Below are 12,951 nucleotides of genomic sequence, written 5' to 3' on the forward strand. Positions count from 1 at the left end.
TGCTGGTATGAGTGGATCAGACACAGCAGTGTTGCCGGAGTTTTTAAATACTGTGTCCACTCACTGTGTCCACTGTCCTATTAGATGCTCCTACCTAGTTGGTCCACCTTGTAGATGTAAAGTCAGAGGCGATCGCTCATCTATTGCTGCTGTTTGAGTCGGTCATCTTCTAGACCTTCATCAGTGGTCAAAGGATGCTGCCCACAGGGCACTGTTGGCTGGATATATTTTTGGTTTGTAGACTATTCTCAGTCCAGCATTAACAGTGAGGTGTTTAAATACTCTTATCCACTCATACCAGCACAACACACACTAACACACCACCACTATGTCAGTGTTACTGCAGTGCTAAGAATGATCCACCACCCAAATAATACCTGCTCTGTAGTGGTCCTGTGGGGGTCCTGACCATTGAAGAACAGGGTGAAAGCAGGCAAAAAAAATCAGACCGATGGGCTACAGTCAGTAATTGTAGAACTTCAAAGTGCTTCTATATGGTCAGTGGAGCTGATAAAATGGACAGTGAGTGTAGAAACAAGGAGGTGGTTTTAATTTTATGGCTGATTGGTGTATATAGGGGGGACTGAGGTTGAGGAATCCATTTTAATACCCATAGCTTACAATGGGATGTCCATCAAGCATCATTGAATTTGATTGAATATTTCCATAGTGTAATGCTACAATGTGGGTGTGTTTTGACATAGTTTGAGTGTATATTGTGTTTTATATCTATTGTTCTGCACTATTTATTATCCTTATATCCTTCTTACACATTTCTTCTATCTTTTACTCTCAGTACTATAAAAAACTTCATAACTACAACCACCCATGATGAAAACATTAGACATTTGAAGACGTGGGAGTACTCAGAGCCAAGCACAGGCGCTTCATTCATATGGATAAGCTGGTAGTTTCCGTCTCAGAGGGTTGTTGAGTTATGAACTGGGTGGAAGGAGACTCGTAAATTTGCAGTGTTTTAATCAAAGGCGAGACAAGAGGATTCAAATTTATGGCTCAGGGGCTTCTTTGGCCCATCCAGCGACAGTGCGAACCATTAGTCTCGCTCCTCCCTTGTTCTCTCATCCCTCCACAAATCCCTTTTCTTACCCACTAAGGGCTTGTTTCCTTGTTAATTATGGTGCAGTCATGAAGATAAAAACAAGTCTGTGGTATTTACTCTGGGACCTGTATGGTTCATGCACGCACCAATTTGCCACTCTTGTTCACATACGTGACATTAAATTTGGGCAATACCACTAATTTATAATCATCACAAAGTAATTTCCTGTGTGTAATTTGGCTCTGTTTGTGCATATTTGTCACACTGAATAATTTCAACTTTTAAACTTATTCATACTGGTGTAACAAAATCAACAAAAAGAAATCATGTTTGGATGTAAAAGAAGGACCCAGCAAAGGCCAAGACTTTGCAAGCAATGATAAGTCAAGGATCATCACTTTGTGTCAAACTTCTTAAGAGAATTGTAAATCAGTTTAAAAAGAAAGTCTCCGTTGAAAATAATTTAGGTCATAGTTTTTTAAAAGAAAGAAGAAATAAACTAATTTTAAAAGAAACATAAAAATGAAATAAATGTGTGCACAAACGCCCCCTTGTGGAGGCTTTGTTAGATCTTGTAAACCACAGTGGGACCAGATTGCCACTATTTTTATCAATTAAGTATATTTTGTTTTGTTTTGTTTTGAGGCGGCACGGTGGCTCGGTGGGTATCTGTCACCTCACAGCAAGAAGGTCTTGGGTTCGATCCCCAGGCGGGGTGGTCCGGGTCCTTTCTGTGCTGAGTTTGCATGTTCTCCCCATGTCTGTGTGGGTTTCCTCCGGGAGCTCCGGTTTCCTCCCACAGTCCAAAAACATGCAGTCAGGTTAATTAGAGACACTGAATTGCCCTATAAGTGGATGTGTGTGTGTGTGTGTCTGCCCTGCAATGGACTGGCGCCTTATCCAGGGTGTTACTGTGTGCTTTGCGCCCATTGAAAAGCTGGGATAGGCTCCAGCACCCCACCCCCGCGACCCTAATTGGATAAGCGGTTAAGAAAGTGAGTGAATGTTTTGTTTTGATGCATTGTTTGTGTTGCCTGGGTCATGGTAAAACTCATGGACAAAATGTGGGCCGCTTGAAACAAAGTTTTAAAAACCCTGATTTAGGTCTTTAATCTTCTATCATACAAGACATTGTGAAAAGATTCATGAACTCAAGAGCAATCTTAGTCCGTGAAGGGCAAGGCTGGATACCGCTGTTGAATTTGTGATAAATAAATAAATAAATAAATAAATATGGGCTTGAGAGTACTTCAGAAAAGCATTGTCACTTAACACAGTCTGCGTTACATCAAGAAATGCAACTTGAAACTCTATCATGAAACGAGAGCCATACGTTAAATCTGTGCAAAGTGCCACAGAGTTTATTGGACCTGTGCTTATTTCAGATGGACCAAAATACAGTATTTTAATTCATTTCAGGAAAACAGATCAAATGAACCATCCAGACTTCTCCCAGCACAAGGTGAAACATCTAACATGGTATGGGGGAACATCAGTGCCCACAGCATGGGTTAATATTGGAATTTTAGATAGATGTAGGCTGCTATTAAGGCAAGCATGCCAGCAGGACAACCCCATTGGTCTCCAGGAAACACAGAATAGCCATGCAATCACCTCACAGGGGCATAATCACTAAAACCCTCAGTGTTCACAAGACCACAGAAGAAAAACCTCATGTTCCAGGGGCTCTAGCACTCATTAGCAGTAATGCACTGCAGCTGAATTTAGCACCTTATAAACCAGCTCGGAATTCGGCTCAGTGCTGAAGTTTTGCTTGATGCTTGACACAACTTGTTATGTCTGGTGTTGTTGGCCTTTATTTGTTCCTGAAAGGGCTATCTAAATGTATATCCTATTATACTGCAAAATTATATACAAAGAAGTCTATAATCTAGTTAAAGTTAAAGGGAGAAGTGTCGGTCTGTGATCCAAGTGATACATTGGTGGACTGAGTAGCTGGCGTATGGTGCTTAATTACAATTCCATTCTAGCGCTCCATCCCACTTAGTGTTTGAAAAGCCGACTGTCTTCGCCCCCTTAAAAGACTCAGTTTTAATTTCTGTATTTTTTGCCAGCTTGTTGACTAGTTCATACTTTGATGCGTTTGTCTCAGACGCTCTACAGTGTGGTATCGGATCCCACCTCGGGTAATTGGTTTCTATGTCTTTTGTTGTTCTTTTTATTCAACACTGTTTAATGTGGCTGATATTTGTTTCCTTTAGCTTCCTTATTTCTGATTCTGTTCTGCCGCTACACTCAGGTACAGAATTAGCTTGTGGGTGAGTCAGTGGGTCTGTCTGAAAGCCTAGTGAGCTGCCTGGTTGCCTACTGCCTACCTGGGCAGCTGCCTAAGTAGAGAGGAATTTAATAAGACATTTATTTCATAAGGCAGATTATTTAGACTCATTACTTAGACAGTGATTACACCATTGCAGTTTTAGCATACTAAGCTAACCCAGTCAGCCTCTGGCCATATAAACCAATGGAATGAGGTGGCACAACTCACTAGAATGCCAGCTAACATCTTCCTCTGTGTACCGAAAATGGTTAAACTGTCAATGACAAATCTGAATATGCAAATAAATTGTACACCACTTGTACACCTTTATACAATTTAAAATCAATGAGAATTAATTTACATTTGAAAAGAACTCCATTAGTTGCTCCACATTTGCTCGGCATTTTTTTGTGAGAAAAGTTGTCAGTTTATAGCTTCAAAATAAGGCACCTCAGTAGGCAGCATTTTAAGGCATCTAAGAATTCAGACAGCCTTCTTCTCTGGAGTGTGTAGGATGATGTAAAATGTGTCTATGTAGAGAGATCACTAGGTTTTCAAACAGACCCAGTGTACACTAATCAGTCATAACATTAAAACCACCTCCTTGTTTCTACACTCACTGTTCATTTTAGTAGCTCCACTATAACATAGAAGGACTTTGTAGTTCTACAATTACTGACTGTAGTCCATATGTTTCTCTGCATGCTTTGTTAGCCCCCTTTCTTGTTCTTCAATGGTCAGGACCCCCACAGGACTACTACAGAGCAGGTATTATTTGGGTGGTGGATGATCTCAGCACTGCAGTGACACTGACATGGTGGTGGTGTGTTAGTGTGTGTTGTGCTGGTATGAGTGGATCAGACACAGCTGATAAAGTTTTTATACACTTCACTGTCACTGCTGGACTGAGAATTGTCCACCAACCAAAAAAATATCCAGCCAACGGCGCCCCGTGGGCAGCGTCCTGTGACCACTGATGAAGGTCTAGAAGATGACCAACTCAAACAGCAGCAATAGATGAGCCATCGTCTCTGACTTTACATCTACAAACTGGACCAACTAGGCAGGAGTGTCCAATAATGTGGACAGTGAGTGGACACAGTATTTAAAAACTCCATCAGCGCCGTTGTGTCTGATCCACTCATATACAACAACATACCACCATCATGTCAGTTTCACTGCAGTGCTGAGAATGATCCACCACCCAAATAATACCTACTTTGTGGGGGTCTTGATCATTGAGTTAAAGGGTCAAAGCAGGTTAAAAAGGTATGTAACGAAACAGGTGGACTACAGTCAGTAATTTTAGAACTACAAAGTGCTTCTATATGGTAAGTGGAGCTGATAAAATGGACAGTGAGTGTAGAAACAAGGAGATGGTTTTAATGTTAGGGCTGATTGGTACAAGAAATAGTACGATTGAATAAGTCTTAGTTTAAAAAAGTTTATCTTTAGCTTTGATTAAGTTAGAAGTTAAGTAAGTTAATAGAACTAATCATCTTTAAATTCTGTTGCATATTAATTGACTAATAAAACAGTATAAAACTACTTTATCAAAGCTAATGGGATGTAGACGTTAAGTGGTGATTTATGATGTCACAGTTATTTTAGCATAATTAACAAGTATAAATCAAACAAATGTTCATTCATAAAAACACTGTCTATAATTAATTAGATAATTATTCATATTTCTTTATTTCTTTTTTATCACATTTATTTATTTAATTATTTATATATTTTTATGCTTAGGATTACTGTACATCTATGATTCCACTTCCAAGAAACGTTATTATATAATCAGCTTTAAAACCCTTATTTTTCCCAGTATGTGTTCACACAGATAACACCAGCAATTCACATTTAACGACATGAAAAAGAATTCCTCATGTCTCTTTTTTTTTTTCCCACAGATCCACGTTCAGTGTCAGTGCAGTCCTTAATTATCATGTAGCTGCAGGCGAAGCTCAGTGTGATCACCGAGAAGCACTGAGAGGAACTAATGGCAGACATGTGTTCCATCTTCATTACTGGGCTCTACTTAATGAGCAGAAACACAAGCTCTGTACTTAAATACAGCCAAATGAGAGAACAGAGGAAAAAAATCTGTATCTTTAATGCATGCAGGAAATTGAGGTCATTTCAAAGCTCGTATTGCATGTTTAATGGCACGTCTACCTCAGCATACTGTTATATTAATGTTAGTTATCCTGCTTAAAACTTCAGCTAGCGCTGAGTGCTTACGTAAAGTCTGGCGATTACAGCAGTGTGGAGGTGGTAGGTGTCTTGTAAGTGCTAATAAGAAAGAAAACTCTTTTAAAGTAAAATCAGTGATGTATAAAGTACCTAACACTTAAACTTCAGTAAAAGTAATAACATCTTACTAAGGAATAAAAAAAAGAAGATGAAGTAACACATTAGGAACTAATTTTAATGTTCAGATAGGTTTTCTAGTTTTAATGCAAACTAGAGCATACTCCTAACACATAGTTACATGTTCTATTGTTTTGCAGGTTAGTTTTACTGCTGTTTTTAATATTATTTATGCATTTTTGTCTTCCAGTCTAGTTATATCCATTTACCCAAGTGTATCTCCTCTACTGCTACAGACCTTTGCCAGACCAAGACATACGCAGTAGCCAATCTTTTTTCAGAGATAAGTATCATGTACAGAGTGTCACGCACTGCTCTCCGTTATTCCCAGTCTCTGGGCTGGCCAGCAGAGGCCGCAACTTAAGCAAGAATGAGAAATCCCTTTGGTCCGTCATCCCTCAGACATAGCCAATTATGTCTGTGTAGGTGCCCGACCGGTCGACAGTAGAGCTAAAATTCAAACTCAAAAGTTTATTGAATTCAGGTGTCTCAGCCACACTTCTTGCTAACAGGTGTATATAAAAGTACATTTATTTATTCATTGTCTGTTTTACCACTGGTCAGGTACACAGTGGGTCGAATTCACTGGGAGAAATGTAGGAAACACCCTGAACAGATTGCCAGTCCATCATAGGGCAACACAACACACACAACTAGGGAGATTTTAGTATCTCCAGTTAACCTGACTGCATGTCTTTGGACTGTGGGAGGAAACTGGAGTTCCCAGAGAAAACCCATGCATACACAAGGAGAACATGCAAACTCCACACAGAAAGGGCCTGGACCGCTCCACCGGGAATTAAACACAGGACCTTCTTGCAGTGAGGTGACAGTGCTACCCTGTATAAAAATAGTTTGAGCAAGGCCCTTTCCTCCACCAGTTTAACTGCCACCCTGTGCAAAAAGCGAGGATCATTAAGACATGGTTTAATGAGTTGGGTGTGAAGGAACATTGATGACTTACATAAAGCCCTGATCTCAACACTACTGACCACCCTAGGAAGAAATCAGAACATCATTTGTTCATAGTTTAAGCTGAAATGTTTCATGTTCGTCTTATCAGATCACAATTCTTTCTGACATTTAGTTGGGCAGTCCTTGAAGTGACGTTTTGCAAGTTTAGTTTAGTAAGAGCTTCTTACTTCTTACTTTTTTCATAAAGGCTTTTTTGTTGGATCAAGAACATTTTCTTCAGCTGCTAAAACTTTTGAAACTTAGTTAGAGTGACGGTCAATGTCCTTGTAGCAATCTGAGGTACCATTCATGTTGTTTAACTAAAATCAGAGGGCCAGGCTGACACAGGCAGTGATTTATCTATTTCTTCATGATAGGCTGAACTGATCTTCAAGGAATGTTCAGTGTCTTTGAGGTGAGATTATGTTCTTCCTGATATCTGCTTCTCTGTGATTAGATGCCTGATTTGTTTTAAATGATATTAAATTTTTTTTATAGATGTTTTGTTAACAATATCTACCATATAGATAAAAAGTGGGACTTTTTATCCTGTTAAAGTAATTAAAAATAGCTCATTCACAGATTTACTACTAAAGCTTATCTTACATAGACAAGAGGGTTTACACAAGAGGGTTTTGTAAGACTCTAAAAAAGTCTTAAAGATAGAGTCTTAAAGCCACAAGTTGAATTTGCCAACAACTACTGCCAAGTGTAGTACAGTTAAAGTAAAAATTTACACACACTTGTAGGGCACATGTCAGGACAAAAATGTGAAGCCAAAAAGCATTACAACACCTGCTGAGTTCTCCAGAAAAAAAGTTAAGGAATGCCAACTTGCCGACCGGGCATCCTGGCCTTAGAAAGTAGACATAACACAGAGATGCCAGCAAAGATCTTGCAATGAGGATGAGATTATAAATGTAATCCCCCAGCTGCAGTGAATTAATACTTAATGAGGCGCGGAGACTGCTGTTTAAAAGGTTCGGCACTCTGTCATCTGCACTTCCATGTCCTGCCGCCAGCCATAAAATGACTTGCACAAACCTGATTTTTTTTTCTTCATTATTTCATTTTTATTAAATGCTTTATTCTGGTGAAGGTCCTGGCGGGTCTGGTTCCACCTGAAAACTTTGGGCACAAGGCAGGAATATTGACTGGGTACCAATCCATCATAGGGCTTCAGCCATTCTACCAGGCATAGCCAATCATGTCTGTGTAGACACCCGGTCAGCCAATATCACCACTGATATTTGAACCAGAATCTCAGGGTAACAGACTGCTGTGCCACCCAAGCGCCTGCAAACCTGAATTACATTATATATTAATGACAAGATTAAATGCTGGACCATTAGTGGCATGCTATGTGCTTGTTCTTACATAAAAAATATTAGTCAATATTTCTTCTCTGCCAGAACTGAAGCCAGTCAGGAGATTTTTTGCATCACCCATGTGTGATCGATAATTGCTACTTAGCTTGTCTGGTAGAGATGGTATTATTGCTGATTAACTGACAGCTTCATATAGGCTATTGGAAAAATTGAAATGCATCAGGCTGGTAGATTTAAAAAGCAATCCTGGCAATGTCCTGAGGAATTCTACTTTTTTTTTACTTAAGCTGAGGGCTATAAAGGTTATTCATGCTAGAGGATATCAGATCATAGCAATCTTTCCCCCGGTGCCACTCTCTCTCTCTCTAAGGGTTGTCTTATAGATTTACCCACCACAATTTTGTGGCCTCAGAGTGAAGACAAAAAGGGTAGTAATACTAACTAAACAAACTAAAATAAATTAGTTGCAATCAGTGGTATTGTAAAGCTCAATATACTTTTTGTACTTTTATTGTATTCAAATGAAAAACAATTGTATTTTATTACCTAGTAAAACTGGCATCTGGCACAAAACTGGCTTTTTTTTATCTCACTGAACTGCTATCCTCCTTACCCACGAGTTCACACAAACTAGACTGTTAAATGACTTGTAGGGGAATCCAGAAATGCCATCCTTCACACTCAGACAGCCAGAAAGCTTTTAGCCAAGGCTAGCTCATCTGGGTTTAAATTTGCAACCAAGTGCTGACCCCTTATACACTGATCAGCCATAACGTTAAAACCACCTCCTTGTTTCTACACTCACTGTTCATTTTATCAGCTCCACTTACCATGTAGAAGCACTTTGTAGTTCTACAATTACTGACTGTAGTCTATCTGTTTCTATACATACCTTTTTAGCCTGCTTTCACCCTGTTCTTCAATGATCAGGACTCTCCCAGGACCACCACAGAGCAGGTATTATTTAGGTGGTGGATCATTCTTAGCACTGCAGTGACAATGACATGGTGGTGGTGTGTTAGTGTGTGTTGTGCTGGTATGAGAGGATAAGACACAGCAGCGCTGCTGGAGTTTTTAAATGAAATGAAAGGGGGCTAACAAAGCATACAGAGAAACAATGGACTACAGTCAGTAATTGTAGAACTACAAAGTTCTTCTATATGGTAAGTGAAACTTATATAATGGACAATGTGTGTAGAAACAATGAGGTGGTTTTAATGTAATGGCTGATCGGTGTATACATGTATGGCTACCTTTAGTATGCTAATGATATGGACAACCATAGCCTAAATCTAGCAAATCATATGTGAAACAAGACAAATTAGATATAACTACAGTATACAGGTGCAATGTATACACTTATCAGCTCAAGTATTTTACATATGGCCTCCTCTCAGAACTACACATCATCTGCATGTTGAGGCGAGTCACTGTGAAAAACTGCAGGAGGTTAAGCAACGTGTCCACATTAGATTAGTGATGACCTTATTAAAACGCTAAAACACACGCGTCAATGGAAACACTCCACTACTTATCTCAGCGTGTGCTAGTAAACTCAGAAGGGGGTCTTGTCTCAAATGAGCACCTCTTGTTCCTATTCCTATTTTCATTAATTATGTGCATTTGTAACAAGTTTAAAATAAAGAGCAAGGAGGATGTGGGTGGCATAAGTTTTTAGCTACATTTGTTAGATTTATTGTCCTTGGCTGTGCCACTCTCACTTTACTCAACTGAAATGTTCACTAAGCAAAAACAAAAGTCTATACTACAGTGTAGTAGCTTTTAAGCTGGGTTAGCTTTGTAGCCTGTCCCAATCAGCTCTGGATGGAGCCTATCCCAGCTTTTCAATGGGCACAAGGCACACAGTAACACCCTGGATGGGGCACACTTACACACACACATACACACACCCATTCACCCATTCACCCATTCACCTATAGGGCAATTCAGTGTCTCCAATTAATCTGACAACATGTCTTTGGACTGTGAGCGGAAACCGGAGCTCCCGGAGGAAACCCACGCAGACACGGGGAGAACATGCAAACTCCACACAGAAAGAACCCGGACCGCCCCACCTGGGGGATCAAACCCAGGACCTTCTTGCTGTGAAGCGACAGTGCTACCCTCTTAGCCACTGTGCCGCCCTCAATCCTGATTAACTTTTCTTAATTTTAGTTCACTTATGATAAAGGCTGGTCCATTTCCAAGGCAACACATGTGTATCTGATTCTGTGTGGTTAGTCTTAAAGCTTAGTTTAACTTCATTTACTGAATGGGACTGGGCTCATACTATATATACTAAGTCACCATGATTAGTACACTGTATGGCCAAATGTATGTGGACATCTAACCATGAGTTTGTAGCGGATCCCATTCTAAACCCATGTACATTTATACTGAATTGCTCCCTTTCTGTGTGAATTTGTACCAATTTGGTCAATAGAGTCAGTGAGGTCAGGCACTGATGATGGAGGAGAAGGCTCCCAATCCAAGGGTAATGCATTCCGAAAGTGTTTAGGTGGGTTGAGACCAAAGCTCTGTGTTGGTGAGACATAGCAGAACCATGTCTTTACACACCTGAGAAATGTTCTTTTTGACCTGATTGGCAATGCTTTCATGAAGTCTGGCACAAAGTATTGAGCCACCAACTATCTTTGCTTGTTCCTGGGTAATATATGCAGTTTGGAGCAGCATATGCTGTCATTCAGTGACATATATTTATCTTGAGAGAGATAGAGAGATGGAAAATACCAAACCACTTTTTGCACATGTTACAACAACATGACATAGTTGGATAGTCTTTTACTGAAACTGTGTGGTGTATCAGACAATGATGGGACAAAAAAATAACCCATTAGTAGTGCCCTAATGTTTTTGAAATGTAATGCAGCCATTAATAGTATAATGGGCCTTAAAGATAAGACGTTTCAACATATTGTATAGATGATTAGTCAGAATTTTATATTGTATGTACTAGCTATAGCTACACTAGCTATATAAATAGATTGCCCCTCTCCTTCCGATCTAGTAAAGAGAATTAATTGTAAATCATACTTCTTTGTCCAAAAAAAGTCCTTTGTGCAATTAAACAAGCTTCTCTCTTCTTAAATGAGCACCTCTTGTTCCCATTACTGTTTCCATTAACTGTGTGCATTCGTAACAAGTTTAAATAAGCAGAATAAAACACATAGATATACAAGTCTTAGCGGAAAATAGCATTCTCTAGATCAGGCAATGATTTTTTTTAATATATAACTGTCTACTTTTGTTTATTCTGAGCTTTTAGATAGTTGTTTTGGCCTGCAGGGGAACCCTGTGTTGTCGTCTTCTGTTGTTGCCTATTCATCTCAAGGTTGTGTGTTCTGAGATGATTTCATGGCTCTTCATTTTTCTTTTGAAAAAGTGGTTATTTGTCATATCTGTCCTGTCAATTCAACCATTCTTCTATCATCAAACATTCATGTATTATTTTATATGCTTTGTGGGTTTTATACATTTACAGATGTCCATTACCCATTTATCAGTTAAAAGGGATCCATATTGGACCCCAACCAACCACTCTCAGCACTGCACTGACAATACTGACCCCGTGTAGATCCCTTTAATATGGCATTTATATACAGTATTTAAATGTACTCTGATCAGCCATAACATTAAAACCACCTCCTTGTTTCTAAACTCACTGTCCATTTTATCAGCTCCACTTACCATATATAAGCACTTTGTAGTTCTACAATTACTGACTGTAGTCCATCTTTTACTCTGCATGCTTTGTTAGCCCCCTTTCATGCTGTTCTTCAATGGTCACGACCCCCACAGGACCCCCACAGGACCACCACAGAGCAGGTAATATTTGCTAACAAAGCATGCAGAGAAACAGATGGACTACAGTCAGTAATTGTAGAACTGCAAAGTGCTTCTATAAGGTAAGTGGTGCTGATAACATGAACAGTGAGTGTAGAAACGAGGAGGTGGTTTTAATGTTATGGCTGATCGGTGTATTAAGCTTGTTGGTTTTATATAAAATTTTTTGAAAATTATTAAAAAATGTCATTTAATCTTTGAGGTTAGGCCCTGAAGGCCTTGCTCACAGTCAACATTCCAGTGCATCCCAAAGGTGCTGAATGAGGTAGAGATCAGGGCTCTGTCATGCCTCCACACCCAGGACTTTTATGGACCTTGCTTTGTGTATTGCATTTTGTGGAGAGAGTAAAGTCAGATGCAGTCAGGCCAAATCACAAAACAAAGCTGAACATCTGGTGAGCCCTTGGCAAAATCCAAATGCCTGCAATAGAATGGAAGAGACAGAAAAAGAGAGAGAGAAAAAAATAGAGAGTAAGAGAGAGAGACTACTCTGACAAAATTCATTTGTAGTCAGTAGGACAGACACACAGCATTTTGTAAGACACTTTACTAAGAATAAAAGAAACAAAAGAAATGTTGCTGTGCTTGATAAATGCATTAATATCTCATGACCTGTCAGGCTTTGAAAATGCTTCGTAACCCGCCTTTGTGTGGGAGAGTCTGAGAAGAATCACACTGCAATTCAATTACTGAAGTGAATCGGAAGTGACATTTGTCTCGTAGGGTCAATTAGCTAGAACTTGGAATAGCATTGTGAGACCAAACTGCCCACTTTAATTGTAATAAAGTAATTTAAGCAAGGGAGTCACATAAAAACAGTGAATCATTGAACACACAACATTTAAAGCTTTCTAGTCTTATGTACTAATGTATAGGTCAGTGGCCTCTGTGTTCATGATCATAAGTCTTGAGATGACTGTTTTTAATCCTTGGTCATTTTGAGACCATGTCTGTAAATAGAATTATTGGTAGAAATAACTGACTTTCTCACTCGAGGTATAGACAAATGATTGATGACAAATATGAACAGAAGAATTCAGCTAAGTGATGGATTATTAGATCATGGTACTGTCACCATGGAATAACTGAAGTTTAAA

General features: G+C 39.3%; 1 protein-coding gene across 1 annotated transcript in view; it reads left to right on the forward strand.

Annotated features, from left to right (window-relative positions):
- Positions 1-12,951, forward strand: part of LOC134329605 (VPS10 domain-containing receptor SorCS1) — a 230,639-nt gene that overhangs the window by 151,808 nt on the left and 65,880 nt on the right. The window lies entirely within an intron of this gene.

This window comes from Trichomycterus rosablanca, chromosome 15, assembly GCF_030014385.1.
Source record: "Trichomycterus rosablanca isolate fTriRos1 chromosome 15, fTriRos1.hap1, whole genome shotgun sequence".
Classification (NCBI taxonomy): Eukaryota; Metazoa; Chordata; class Actinopteri; order Siluriformes; family Trichomycteridae; genus Trichomycterus; species Trichomycterus rosablanca.